This window comes from Alligator sinensis, unplaced genomic scaffold (assembly GCF_000455745.1).
Source record: "Alligator sinensis unplaced genomic scaffold, ASM45574v1 scaffold611_2, whole genome shotgun sequence".
NCBI lineage: Eukaryota > Metazoa > Chordata > Crocodylia > Alligatoridae > Alligator > Alligator sinensis.
Window position 1 is genome coordinate 1,461,403 of NW_005841869.1, and position 15,063 is coordinate 1,476,465.

The following is a 15,063-nucleotide window of genomic DNA, read 5'->3' on the forward strand; positions in this document are numbered from 1 at the left end:
CCAACCAGCAGGTGCAATACTTTCCCACTCCTCCTGCAGATCTGTTATGCTTCCCACCCTCTGTCCCGCTCTCTTCACTGCTTCTCATGCTCCTGCCTGGAGTGCCTTCTCCCACAGCACCTTCTGGTACTACTACGTGAGTGCACGAAGTTCTCACGGTGCAAATTCAGTACACTGCAGTTGCAGGCATGGATGTGTGCACACAATCAATACCAGCTCCCAGGTCTCACTATCGAGAGGTGAGGTTCATTCCTGTGTGGGAATGGGTTTTTCCACATCTAAGTATTCATATATAAACTCTAAATTGTTGGTTTTGCTAATGGCTGTTTCACTTGTCAAAGAAGCCGTCATCCCAGGCCCTCTCAGTCAAACCGGGTCATTGATTTTTAAAGGGCTATAATTAAATTCAGAAAAAAGGCTTTGATATTTCGCACTAGGAATTAAAAAAAAAACACCAAACAAAACAAACTCCAAGCAACACTGGAGGCACTGGAGGATGCAGAAATGAGTGCAGAGGAGATGTGTAGAAGAACAGGGATTTGTGGTGGGAGAAACCTCCCTAAGGTTCGTTGTCTAGCTGTAATTTGATTGACAGACAACGCGGGTAAAGAAAGACAGCTGTTTATTTGCTTGAGCAAAGACCATAAAGCCAGCAAAAGGCAAAATGCCGCCCCCAGGGTGAGGCGATCTTTTATACTTATTATAACAAGGCAAGACTACATGGTTAACAAAAAAAGCAATACTTGGGCGGTGCTTTACAAATCTTTGTAACAGCATATTTCTATTAAGCTGAACTAGCACTTTTTTAAAGCTAAAAGTTAAGTAACAGTAACATTATAGTATGTTAGCAAAACCTTACACAGTAGTAGATACTTCTCAAGGACACAACCACTGCACCCAGAACAATAGCTTCCCTGTCTTATCTTATTTCTTGCTGTAGCTGATTTTTTTAGCACACAGACAGATCCACTTTTTAACTCAGAAAATGCTTAATACAGTTAAAAAGATTGTATGACACAAGCAAAGGCTTAGCTATCATTTTGCCTTGTGGTCAGCTGCCTTGCTAGGCCACAGGTCATGCCTTGTATTCAGCTGTAAAGCTAATACTTCTTAATAATCCAAATTATTGTAAACCTAACAGTATGCTATCAGAAAACTATTCTATTTCAGGGTAATAACAAACCTGCGCACTACAATTTGATGGAAAGAGTTGAAGGCATCAGGAGAGTCAGTTTGTGCAAAACAGGTGGAGCCTATAACGAGCTGCCTGAGTGTAAGCAGCTGGCTGGGTTCCTCTGCCCAGGTAACACTCACTTCTGAAGGGCTCCATTTTGTTCTTTAGTTATAAAAGTTTGGCAAAAGAGTTTATCTATCACCAGCACATGGTCTGTTTTATTGCCCAGAAGTTTGCTGGAAGAGTCTATTTCCCACCTGTATCTCCTCTCATATATTTTTCCTAGATTTTTATTAAGTGATTGATCATGTCTTAACTAGGCTTGCTAGCTGAATAAGGCTTGGTGATTCCCAGGTGGAACAGGTCATCCTGTTGCAGAAGCTGTACCAAGTTTTGTGACACAAGCAGGTAGAGCACTTGCAGTTCTCTGGAAGAGTCTGGAAGGTAACTTGGGGGTGGGCATAGCTTTTTCTGTCCTAGTTTTCATATTCCTTTAAAATTAATGTAGTTTCCATCTTTGTGTCTCTGAGCCACTTTTGTCATATGATTCATGCTGGTTTAAAATTAATTTTGTTTCCATCTTTGTGTCTCTGAGCCACTTCTGTCATATGATTCATGCTGGTTTAATAAGAAAAAATTGCTTTAAGCTGTATTGTGCTAATGAAGGGGCACAGTTAAGGCACAGATATTTTCTGTAGTCTGTAAATATTGAGGCTGAAACATGCATGTTAATTTTTGGGTAATGATCTTTCACAAGGTGGGGAAAGGCAGGCACTGCCGGGGCAAGATTTCCATAGATAGATATAAGTCTGGAGTCTGACAATTTACAGTGAATGTTTGCAACTTGGTACCTAACATCTGTGAAGCTAAAAAGTGCACTTCAGTACTACACTGCTTGGCTCTCTGTCCAGTTCATGAAGCAAGAAGGTGTGTGTTTCTTAGGTACTGTGGTGCTAGGTGCTTTAGCTATGGTGCATGGAGCCCTTTTTTTTTAAGACTGCCATTGCAGAAAAGGGAGGGTTGGGAAGGTGTCTGTTGAGTGCTGTTAAATGATCTCAGCTATGGTAGAAGAGTAAATATTTTGTCTTTAGACTGCATGATGTAGCAGGCATCCTCAAACATCTATTTAGGGTGAAAGATGCAGTGACATGACAAGATCTTCATATACATGTAAAATCACCAATATGCTCAGAACTGTTTGTGTTCTCTGAAACAAGGGAGGACCACTTTCAGTGGAAGCACTTTGTAAGTTTGCTGGCATCGCTTATCTCCATGAGCTGTTTGGTTGTGAGAACTCCATATGGACTTTCCCAAAATCAGAAAACCAAAAGAACAGAGAGAAGAACAAAAATTCAGGTCAGAGTGGAGTTCAGTTTTGAACAAAGGAAGGGTTTACTCCTTTGTTTGGATTAATAGAGGTATCAATCTAGCGTTCCTTGTGTGTGTGCTGATTGATTTATCGTAGGTGATTACACTTCTGGGGGTTTTCCAGTTTTTTCCTTTCCTCTTAAAAAGAAGATGACTGTTACACATGCAAAATTCAGAATAAGGAACTGTACCAGGGTGGCTTGCCTCTTCAAGGGCTGGAGGCCAGCCAGCCCTGAATAATTACCAGGTCCTCTGGGAAGAGTCCAGTTGTTTCGCTGCCAGTAAATTAGCAGAGCTCTCTTAATCCTTTCTCCCTAAGATTATTTACTGGAAGGTGTCAAACACTGTCAGCCTGAACCATCAAGTTTTTTGTCTCTGCAGCTAAGTATTGACCATGAAGTAATACCCAGTTACTGTCTGGTAGTAACACCCTGTTACTGCCCTACTATACCTGTTGCTGTTATAGGGAATGTTTCCTGAAGAGGTTTCCAGGAGGAATGTTGTTGGTAAGAGGTAGCTGCTGTTATCAGGTGTTGCTGCAAATGAGCATTGACTATGTGACAATTCCTAGGTCCATAAATTGTGACATTCTTACTAGAATTCTAGAGCTATTAGTAGCTTACAGATACTTTGGGTCTTAAAGTCCATGTTTCTGATTTATTCAGTGTTATAATTGTGTGAATAATTGTTTTTTTGCTTTTTTCTCAGTTTCTGTTTTGCTGAGGGCTAGTTAGGCCCTAATCTGACTTGCACTGATAGAGTTCAAGGAATCTAGTGAGCGCTACACTGCACCCTGGAAAAATCTCTTTTTGGGAACTGGGGACAGAAGTTACACACAAAGGTCTGGAACAGACATTGTATAAACTGGCTTGAGCCAAATCGGTTAAGTCTGATATTGCATTCAACCAAGTTTTATCTCAAACCGATTTCAGCCATTTTGCAACTGGTTTATGTGCACTGAATGTCTGTTTTGTTACAGGTTTAAGCCAGTTTCTGATCACTTAAACCAGTTTAGCTAGAGACAGACATTACAAACAGGTTTAAGCGATCGAAAACTGGCTTAAACCTGTAACAAAACAGATATTCAGTGCACATAAACCAGTTTCAAAATGGCTGAAATTGGCTTAAAATAAGCCTGATTGAATGTAGTACAGTAAAAGCTGCGTTAACCGGCACTTCATTATTAACTGGCATGCTGGTTGGCGCCAGTCAACGCGGCAAAAGTGAAACCAGAAGCGGGACTTCTGGTTTTGTCGAATCCCACAGCCCAGGGGAAAGCAGCCTTCACGGAGCCCCCCTCCCTTTCCCCCGGCACACTGACACCAGGAGAGGGGCAGGAGGGGCAGCATGGTTAATCTGAGATGTGTGTGCACTGTATGCAGCAGGAGGGGCATCTTTGCCCAACCAGGCAAAGACGCCTCTCAGATAACCGGCACATTTGGTTATCTAGCACCCCCCATTTCTCATGGGTGCCGGATAACGGAGCATTTGCTGTAGTGGACTAACCTGCAAAGACTGAATTAATTCAACCTCCAGCTTTTTGACTGTCCATACTTAGCCCAGGAGAGTGCCTTAGGGCAGGGCTTTCTAAGCTGTGCCCTGTCCCCAAAGGAACTGGAAACATGCCTACCTCTACTGCTGGCTAGCTGCTTTGCTCTTATCTTATCTTCTCCTATGCTGCTCCTTTTCAAAGCAACAGGTATGCAAATATCCTCTTTAGCACATACAATTTTGATACCTCCTTACGTAGCTTTACTATGGCAGCCAGTTCAGGATTTGGACTTTGAGGGCAATGGGGCTCATGCTATATAGTCTTGTATGTGCATACTGTAATGTCTTCTATTTATTTATTTTCTTTTTTGAATTCGGAGTATAACTAACTTTCTTGTGGGAATACAAACAACTTTCCTGAAAAGAAAATTGTTTGACAACAGGAATATAAAAAACAATTGCACATTAAAAAAAAATCCTTTTAAACAATTAATCCAACTGAAATGACTACATCTAGCCAGAAATGATTACCATTTTGGGACAGATTTTTCTTCATTTTGATGTTGACACAAGAAATTTGGTTGAAAGGATCTTAATTCCACAGTTTCATAGAGCATTTTTATTTAAACTTTTTACCTTGATGAGTTTCTATGGCCTGTCAAAATGTAATGAGAGTGTGTGTGATGACCGCAGAAAGGAAAGGCTTTAACTTATTTCCAAGAACTGGTTCTCTTGGAAGATCCTGATCTATAGCTGTACAGCCAGCCGTTGGGGGTGCTGTGTTTGCTGTGAGAAGCACAGGCTAAAAAGAATGATGCCAGAAATTAAAGATCTCTGACAAAAGTCATGCAGATATAAGGATTGGAAAATATAAAACTTTTGAAGACTTGCAATATTTCTTTGCATAAAATTACCAGCATGAGAAGAATATATAATATAGGACCTGCACAAACAAACCAAGGGTTTTAACCTGGTAATCTTCTTACGAGGTAGAAGTATTAACTGTTCAAGTACCTACGTACCGTCTGTTAGGATTTGTATCTGTTGGGCCAGGCTGCTTTGGATTTTCAGAAATACTGGAATACAGGTGGCTTTACAAAAGCAAAATATAATTGTATAAAGTCCTCTCCTTTCTCCTTAATGATGTGGTTGGTACTTCACCACCTGCTCACTTTTACTAGGGACATATATGGATAAGCAAGTTTATACCTTTGTTTCTGCTTCTTCCTAAACATGACTGTTTAGCTGGCTGAGCCCTCTCTATGTGTAGGAAGCTTTTCCACTGGCTCATGCTCCTTGTAGAATAACTGTGACCAGGAGAGTGTGACCAGTATTGAATTGCTTGGCTATTCCAGTGCCCTTTGCCATTCGTGTTCCCAGGCCTTTGATTCGGAAAATTCCTAAAGTTCCAAATGTTCTTTTCATTGTAAATACAGTATTTCTTGGAATAAGGTGTTTTTCTTCTTTGGTGTTAATAACAATACTTTTTGTCTTGATTTTCCTGCTCCGTTTCCATTAAATACTGTACAGTCCTATTTATAGTACATTACGTGCCCAGAGACCTTCAGGCAGTCCTTTTATAAATAGCGAATGTTCTAGTAATTTTAATTATTTTGTTAGCACCAGCGCAAGGAAATGGTTATTGTGTGTAATAGGTGTTCTCTGGCTGCTCTAAGATTTTTTTTGTTTTTAAATTAAGCAGCAGGGGGAAAAAAAAGACTTATTGCACAACTGGGCACAGGCACCTTGGCCAGCTTGTTCCAAACTCAGTCCTCCCGGTGTGAAAACTCACTTGTGCTTCTTGGGGTTTGGTTTTATTAAAAAATAAAGAAGTAATAAAAATAACATCTAACTCGCTAACACCCTTTCTCCCAGGGCATGTCTGCATCTAAGCTTCCTCTCTCAGATCTGTTCAGACTACTGCTCTCTGCATCCTTTTTCACAAGACCTAACTATATCTCTTCTTTGTTGTTTTAGATGGGTTGTTCATTATGCTAGTTCCAGTGAGCCAGGTGAACCCATTTAGCCTTTTCCCAGCAGGACTCTCATCTGCCGACAGGCTTGATGGAGGTAAACACTGATGTACTGTTGTTACATGAATATAACGCAGCCATGCGAACTAGTGATTTTGGCGGGGGGGGATTTTTTTTTTTTTTTTCAGCTAGTGTGCCATGGTACCATGGGGTGCCTTGAGATTCTTTCCAGGGTGTTGTGGGGTGCCATGCAATGTTAGCACTATTAGGTGTGCAAGCATGATTCACAATGTAAACCTAGAGACTTCAACTAGGAATGCAGAGTGTTAAAACATGTTGTGGTCTTTCTGAGTTCTTTGCAACAGAAGAATTGCTCTAGTACTTTGTTTGCAGTCCAAAGAAGAATGAAAAGTCAGAGCTAGCATTTTTTTGAAGGGGTGCAACAAGGTGAATGAGGGGCACCTCAGGTCTAAAAAGGTTGAGAACCACTGATATAAAGGAGAGGGGGAAGCATCTCTGGTAGCTGGATCACTCCATGGGTTTTAATTTTTTTCAGGGTCAACTTATCTGTCTTGATTTGTGCCATCTAGATTTCCTTTCTGCTATGATTTTAAAAACTGTTTTCAGATCTCCTCAAAATTCTTTTTTTAACTAGCTCATAAATTACCTCCCCCATAAACAGCCTTTGCTGACAATTTGTCTCTTTTTAGTCTCTCTCTCATGTAACACCTACCAAAGCAGAAATATAAATTTTTGTGGAGGAGGAATTGGTGTTGTCAGGCATATTCTAACTCGGGTTTTTCATAAGTCTCTTTACTTCAGAGTGGAACTTAGCAGAGAGCCTTGATATTGATTGATTCCAACTTGAATGTGCTCTAGAGATGAAAAGATTATTTTGCTTGAAGAATACTGTATTATCTGTGTGTTACACAGATAAGCAGGGTCAGACATGTTTGCATGTGTAACAGCCTGGATACAATTCAGCTGTCTTCCTCCATGCCCAGACTCCCCATGCGAGAACACATACTTGTCTTTCTACTACTCTGGTGTCCTTGATGTTCCTCCCAAATTGGTTAACAGTGCACTGTGGCCTGCAGCTAGTACTTCTACTGCAGCTGTTCCTCCTTGTCTATATGTGCTCTGATGTGGCCTGGATTCCAGGCATCCTACCTTAATCTTTCCCCCTGCAAAGAGTGGTTATTTCCTGTCTCAAGACACTAATGAAAATGAGAGATCATGTTAAGTTACTTGGTAGAGCAATAGTTTTGCTGGGTTTGAGGGCACCAGAATCCACCTGCAACAGATAGCTGAGGTGCTGGAGATGCTCACACATCTTTATTGGGTTTATAGCTCTCACTTCAGGCCTTTACTCTGCTGGGCTATGTGGCACAGGCATTGGGATCCTGCACAACTAGGTAGAGGAGATGTGGAGGACCTCTCTTTGCAGCTGGCCACTTGCCACACAGCAGAATGACCACACATCTGTTACCGGGATGCAGGGAGTATCAACAACTTTACAACATTATATCCCAGCTAGAGAAATGTCCAGAATACATGCTCTTGTAGATATTTATCCCCCCCCACCCTTAGCTGTGGTCTTTGTGCACATGCAACTTTCCGACCCAACTTTTCATCCTTGTTTCCAACAAATAAAGTCGGTGAAAATAAAGCTGGCTTGTTTAGAGACCTTTGGTCCTACCGTACTTTGGAGATATGCAACATTGCTGTGTTGCTGACTCATTCTTTCTTGGAAGCTGGCCAGTTAGCAGCTATGAGGATCAGCATCACGTTAATTTTGTTTTAGTCTCTTTAGCTAATAAAGTTCCAGACGCCTGTAATTTTTTTTTTTTTTCTCCTTCCCTTTTTGGTATCCTGTAGACAAGCTCATGAACGTTTCATTAGCAATACTCACTCAAATTATACACATGTTCATATTTATTAGCGTTGGCCTAATTAATACACCTTTCCACCTAGGAGTAAGAATCGTAATCTTGGCTATATCCTATCCACGTATCCAATCTCCTAATTTAAAACAAAAGGACAGCCTGTACTGTAAGGATTTTACAATGCAAGTGTTTAAACAAGGGCCAACAGGTAAGTAATGGTAGTATTGGGGAATGTCATACAGTACCCGATGTAACACAGGTGAGCAGAAGATACCTTGCAGTTGTAGTACACAGTACATGATATAAACAGGTTGGCCCCAGCCCCTACTGCGTTAACAGGTGTGCCATGAGTTCTCCCCGCATCCTTCCCAAGTACCACTCTGATCTACTTCTGCCTGGTCTGCTGCTCTGCCTTCTGCTCCCTGACCTATCTGCTGCTGTGCTGCCTGTCCTCACCCAGTCTGTCATGTGCCATGTACACAGGCTTTCTATTACGCGTGTGGCATGTGTGCCTCAGGTTGGCCACCCCTGGTTAACACATTGTGGTGGAATTTTCTCTTTGCTATTAACTCTTGTAATTATGCAAACAGATAATTATTGCTAATTAACCTCTTTGCTAAAAGGCATATGAAGATTACTAGTAGTGGGTAAAGAAGGGTTTTCTGCATAGCAGCTTTGTAGTATTACTGGTAAGGCTGAGCTACTTATTTTGGAGAATAACTTTTAATCTTTATTTTACCTTCACTGATAACAGGACAGCTATTTTGTTACCAATAGCTTTCTTGCACATCTTGGCTTTCAAACTGCTCAGGTCTGGAGTTTGTGATCTAGATTCAAGATGGCCTACTCAGAAGCTATTACTGCAGACCCTTGTTCTGATAATAAGAGTTTTTTATAATGCTGTAGAGCAAAGAGTGGAGCATAGAGTAAATTAGACTATGTCAAGACTATGACAATTTTGTGCTGATGTGTTTTTCATGCAAAAGGGTCACAGTTCCAAAAATAACACAAACACAATTTGTTATGCCATAAGTTACTTGTTTTGCAAGAGAAACATATTTTGGGAATTTTTTTCTCTAAACAAAACATCTGCTGCAGGCAGTCCCTCTGGGAAAATACCATTATGGGGTGTCCCTTGCAGACAAAACCCCTACCATTTTGCTGAGCTCCTAAAGTAATACTTTAACAAATGCAGCCTTGGCACAAAGATCCTGGTGAACGAAGCCTTCCTATTGCCTTGCAGAAATTAAACGTTATATGAGACATTACACAACTATATCAGCTGCTCTCTCCATTCTTCAGGCTCATGGGTGACGAATCTGTCACATAATATGCAACGTATTCCTTCTCTCCCTGTCACCCAAAAGGCTGAATTAATTATTTTCCAAGATGGCTTAAAGGAGAAAATTTTGTGCATAGTTCTGATGGCTTCTGGACAAGCTCGGGGGAAGGCAGGTATAGAGTCTCTAAGGGAGTGATTCTGTTTTTGTAAAGGAAGCACTGCTAGACTAGACACTTGAAGGTTAGGCTTCCGTAGGAAACCACAGAAAAGATGATGGCTCCTTTTCCTATTTAGCTATGCCACCTAGTGGTTACTAGATATGTATCTCAAATACTGGTCAGTCCCTTTTGCGCTTTAAAATAGCTGCACATCATGCAAGATCTTGACGCCTGTGTGTATTCAGGCATAATTCCCAACCCCATCATCTGAGAACCAGCAGTCTCTTCTTAGTGAGCAAGGAGTGAGAAGACCTTTTCTGTTGCCATAAAACTTTGATGATACCTATAATGTCCTTGGAAAGCAAATGGATTTTCAGTTTCTAAGGTTTTCCGATGCTGTTTACAGGGGGGGCAAAAAAGTATGCTAACAAGCAATTGATTAGAACCTCTTTAAGTTCCTCTTGCTTTACAGGTTGTCATGCTCGCATATAAAGTCATTTCTCAAAATCTGACTCTGCCAGTTGGTAACAATACCTGGGGTGGAGTCTGCCTGAACCTGTAGCCATTTTTCCTTAAAGCGGACAGGGGCACCAGATATAGGCAGTGCCCCTGAAGCTGTCTCCCACTGCGCCGACCCGCGGTCTGTCTCAGATTTTTAAATGATTCAGCAAAGCAGGCAACCGCAGTTGGAGGGAGGTTAAAGAAAAAGACATTACTTGAGTGTAGCTTGATTTCTGTCTCACATGGTTTTTATTGGATGCATGTAATCATGATAATTAGGTTACCATATTGATTTTCCTCTTTAGCTGGTTCTGGGTCAATTCTGTTCTATAATAGGTTAGTTGTGCACTCTGCCTCAGCTACTCCAAAGGCTCATGTGGCGAAGGAGAAGGAATCTCTTTGTTTATGCCTAAGCGTTTTAAGTTTCAAAAATATATGTATGCCAAGTGGCAGCTGTGCAATACGTCTGTGTATAAAGAATCCATGGCTAAACATTGGTCTGTTTTCCCAAATCTCACATAAATGTGATGCCCTAATCTGCTTTCATTAAGTATTATAGCCCCGCTGGGGGGATTAATTTGTAATTGATTATTTTTTAACTTGTATAAAAGAGATCTAGTGGTAAAAGCGAGGAACTCGGAGCTCTTAGTTTCCACACTCGGCCAAGCTATCTTCTCACGCAAGCCCCTGTGCAAGACAGGAGTGTAAGATGGAAGGTCCTTAGTGCAGCCACAAAACACGCCCCACCTCACCCCAAAGGCCAGAAAGCATAGCTTAGGTTAGGGGTGGCCAACGAGGGGCACATGTGCCACAAAGGGCATGAGCAGCTTCTGTGCGTGGTATGTGGCAGATTGGGAAGGAAGCAGGTGACACAGCAGCAGATAAAGCAGGGAGCAGAAAGCACAGCTGCAGATTGAGCAGCGGAAGGGAACTGGCGTGGCACTTGGGGAGGGTGGCTAATTTGTGATACATCTGCTAAAAAGGTTGGCCTCTACCAGCCTAGGTAAAGTGCAGGGGAGGCAGGGATGCTACCAATACCTTGGCCATGGTGATGGCTGCGAGTTACTCTTCTCTTTCTGTGCCTTCGTTTGCTCAACTGTCAAATGGGGTAACAACACCCACTGGTTCTTCAGGATCAGTGTGAGGTTTGCAGATGACTATTTATGGAATGCTTTGGGATCCTGGCATGAAAAGGGGCACACGAGTGCAAAGACTTACAATTGCTTTTTCTCATCTTAAATCCCTCTGCTGTCACTTTGCTGTCAGGTTTTAGGAGATAGGAGTGCTGGAAGAAAAGCATGCAGTGCTGCTCTGTGGACTGTGGGCCCTACTGGAGGTTTTGTTGTTGCAGTTCAGTGGCTCTGTGCCTCGGTTTTTGTGTTGTAGCTTTTTTGATTGGAGAACATGTTTAAAATGACCATGAATAAAAGCTTGCATCACGTTAGACTGATGGCCTTGCCCGTCAGGAGTTGGGAGACAAGGGGTGTGTGGCCTGGCATAAGGCACTTAATTTTTTCCGTGCTTAAGTTCCCTTTCTTTGCTACTTCCTTAACGTGGGGGGAGAATGGTGTTTAAGGATACGTTAATGAATTTATGCGAGGCTCTCCAAGCCCACGGTGATAAAAGGCATACAATAGTCTAGCTCAATTTTAGATGTTCTCACCCCTTTTTCTTGGTGAAAGAGCAAAGTGGCAGAAAGGCACTAAACACAGAATGAGTTGGAGCATTTGTAGGACTGATGTTCAGTAAACTTAGAAGTTTATAAACAGATTTTGAGAGAGACAGGAAGCAAGAGACCTATGATCTGTTTCTATGGCAACTCGAGTTTAGGTTCTATCTGATAGGTTTCTACGAGAACAATCTGGCTCTCCTTTCTCATTTGGGTAGACAGAAGGTATAAATACAACAATGGCAAAATCAATATTTCAAAGTGGTTTTTGAATGGATAGTTAATGAAGTGCTTTGGATGAAAAGTGCCATCTAAATGCAAGGTGACAATACTCTCAAGAAATACCATTAGTGACCTAGTTCTGAAGCTGACAGCTGGCTGGAACCAGCAACCCAGCACTCAGTGTGTCCATAGCATGTTTCCATACAGTCACTGTCAGCTTTCTATAGTTTATTTCCACTTTGTCTGAAAGTGAGGACATAATATCTTTGGCTACAACCAGTCATAACCATGCAGGTACAAATTTTTGCTGTGCGTTTCTGCTGGGTTTCAGTCCTGATCCCCAGCATTTCTGTCCTTCCAGTCTTGCCCGCCATCAGCTCTGCTGATCCCTCTTAATTCTGACCTGTTGCATCCCATGCTATTCCAGTCTTTGAGCGTCTACAGAACAAATTCCCAGTTAAATTATGCCGAATTGTGTGATATGCACAAGTTGTGATGTGGATTATAGTTTGCTAATGAGACTATCAAATGTATTCTTCCTGCCATAAGTGAAACCTAGTTTCCAGAGGTGAAAGATGTGACTCATTTACCTGTTGTGCTATTTCAACCCACATTTTGACACTTTTTGATTTAACTCTCCCGGTTGGCAAAGGTCAGCTCACAGCCTTAGAATTCATTAAGTACGATCTATTCAGCCTTGCATGCTGTTGGGTTCTTCAGCAGCTTGTGATAAATACTGATCCTCACTTAATGAAGTTTTTGTTTGGTAGTCAATGGCACCTCCATGGTAGCTGTGATAATTCCTTCACAATTCCATGGGCCATACAAATAACTTCATTATGAAAATAGCATATGGTTGTGTTTAGAACTGGTTGAGGCTAAGCTGTTTCCATCTTTGACAGTATTCTAATACTGACTGTCAGAGCAAATGAAATAACATATGTATTTGCACTTTCATTCTAATGAGGAAAAATATTGAATTAAGAATATCTGAATACTAACGTACGCTGTCTATTTTTACTCACACAAAAGGAATCTTGCGCACCTGCCTGGTGCCAATTTCTGATAAAGCAACAGATGGGGCTAGCAACCAGCAAGCATGGAATACCCTGGGATCTAATTCACAAGAATCTTCTGTCCTTTTTATGTACATTTTTGGATTTTTCAGGGTGACTTAGTATATTTGCAGAGATGGTACTTGTGGACCAGGTCATTGTGAGATTCAGAATATTCGTTAAGGAATTCTCCTACGTACTTTGTGTCTCTCGGAGATGCAAGCACACCATTGTTTCACAAGTGACAGCAGTTTGAATACAAAGGAAAAGACCCAAAATGTGAGCTAGTTATGGTGTTGAGAGTTGGATAAAGTTAGATAAACTTATTCCCAGCCCCTTGTGTTTAAATTTCCGGAGATGTTTCATCTCTGATCAAACGTTACAGTCCGAATGTAACACATCAAGAGTTATAATGGTGATGTCTAGCCAGAAGCAGAAAGCCATAGACATCTTAGAAGAATCTCTTCATGAGATTTGAAATTCAGCATTGCAAACCTAAAGGATTTGGATAGTTTGGACTAAGTGTGCGGAACTCAGTGCTATTTGTGTTTTGCTGGTTTACAATCCCTTGGTTTCTACTGAGCATAATTGAAAACCAGTGTTATATCCAAGCCCCAGTTCATGAAGGCACTTACAACTGTCTATAATTAAGAACGTGCTGAAATACAAGCTTGGGCGGGGGTTATTTCCTGAATTGGGACCGTACATCTAAGAATAATTTAAATTTGATGGAAAGGGTTTTCCCACCTAGTGTTGGAACAAAAGACTGCAGCATCTGAGCATCCACCCTCATGTCATTCTTCTCCAACTTTTTTCTTTTTCCTTTTTAAATTGTGCTTCTTTAGAAATATTGCCTGACATCCAGACCTCACTTTGCTATTGGTTCCTGTGGGAACTGCATGTTATATTCTATCACCTGTGCTGCACATATAATGCTGCAGGGTACTCTTCTGGTCCTGGCAACAGCTGGTGAGCAAACCAAAAGTTCAGGTATTTTCACCATAAAAATGTGTGTTGAGAAACAACTAACAGTTTCTTCATTGCTGTGGTCTAAATTGCTACTCTATGTGAAGCTGGTAGTATGTTCCTGTTTGGTTTGTAATGCAAACACAATTGATTTGGACACTTGCGTTGGCAGGCATGGCTCAATGAAAAGAAAACTTACCACTTGCATTGTGTAGACATGAATGGCAATAGATCTAGTGTCAACGGTCATCATTTCTGTAAAATAATGATGATGCTTCAGTTCTATAAGACCATTCACTTAGCTGACTAAAATTGTTCTAGTGTTGGGTCTTAAGGACGGAAGAAGAAAAAGACAAGTCTCTAGTGTTTTATGGTACACTTCTTGTATTTATAGTAATATCCCAGGAGCACTTATGTAACCAATCTCCTCAGAGCTCAGGATACTAATGCAGGATGCAAGACAAAGTGAAATTCTGGCAAAGGGTTTGAAACCATTAACTGCGTTATTAAATTGGGAGAAGGCTTTTTCTTCCCTTTTTTTGGTTTATAACTGAACTTTGAAGAGGCAGAGAGCCTAATTGGTACAGCAGCATTTGGGACCCTGGAACACCTCTTGGGAAAGAGAAGAAGAGTACAACGAGTGAGAACAGGAAGTATGGACAAGTCTGAAACCTGACCTAGTGGGGTCACTGAGGGTCTGAAACATGTCACTGCATTTTCCCTCATCTCTCCCTTTCTCTTTGTCCCGTATCTTGTAAGAAACTGGCCAATTTCTAAATCTCCATCGGTTTAGAGTTTGAATAATAATTCCTTTTCCTCTATTGCTGGTGTCCTAGTGTCTTGGGACAAGGAGAGAATTTGATCTGCAAGGAAGCAATTCGTCCTCAAAGGTAACATGCTTGATTCTGTAGATCTAATGATGCAGCAGCAGGATGTGATGGCTCGCTAACTGAGGCCAATTCTACAGCACTGGCTAAGGCCTTGGCTGGACAAGTCACTCCTGCATAATCGTAAGTTGAGGAGAACTAGTCTGCAGGGACTGCAGCAGTGGGGCCAACCTCTTTGGCAGATGTGCCACAAATTAGCCCTGCACCCTTCCCAGGGGCCACTCCAGGTGCCACTCTAATCCCCCTTTCCCTGCCTGACCTTTTGCCCTGCTTTCTGCTCCCTGCCCTCTTGGCCGCTGTGCTCCCTGCTCCCTCCCTGATCTGGTGTATGCCACACACAGAGGCTGGCCATGCCACTTGTGGTATCCATTCTGCAGGTTGGCCCTCCTGGTCTAGGTAATAAGTATATGGCATGGGATACAGCTCTGGTA

At 41.7% G+C, this 15,063-nt stretch overlaps 1 long non-coding RNA gene across 2 annotated transcripts in view; it reads left to right on the forward strand.

The window, feature by feature from the left end:
- The first annotated feature begins 1,507 nt into the window (after nucleotides 1–1,507).
- LOC102384830 overlaps nucleotides 1,508–15,063 on the forward strand; it is a 42,867-nt gene continuing 29,311 nt past the window's right edge. Inside the window, exons 1-2 of one of the 2 annotated variants that reach the window (XR_323031.3) lie at nucleotides 1,508–1,618; nucleotides 6,011–6,103. This is a non-coding gene — a long non-coding RNA (uncharacterized LOC102384830). The remainder of the gene's footprint in view (nucleotides 1,619–6,010; nucleotides 6,104–15,063) is intronic. The other variant, XR_323030.3, reaches the window with a different exon arrangement.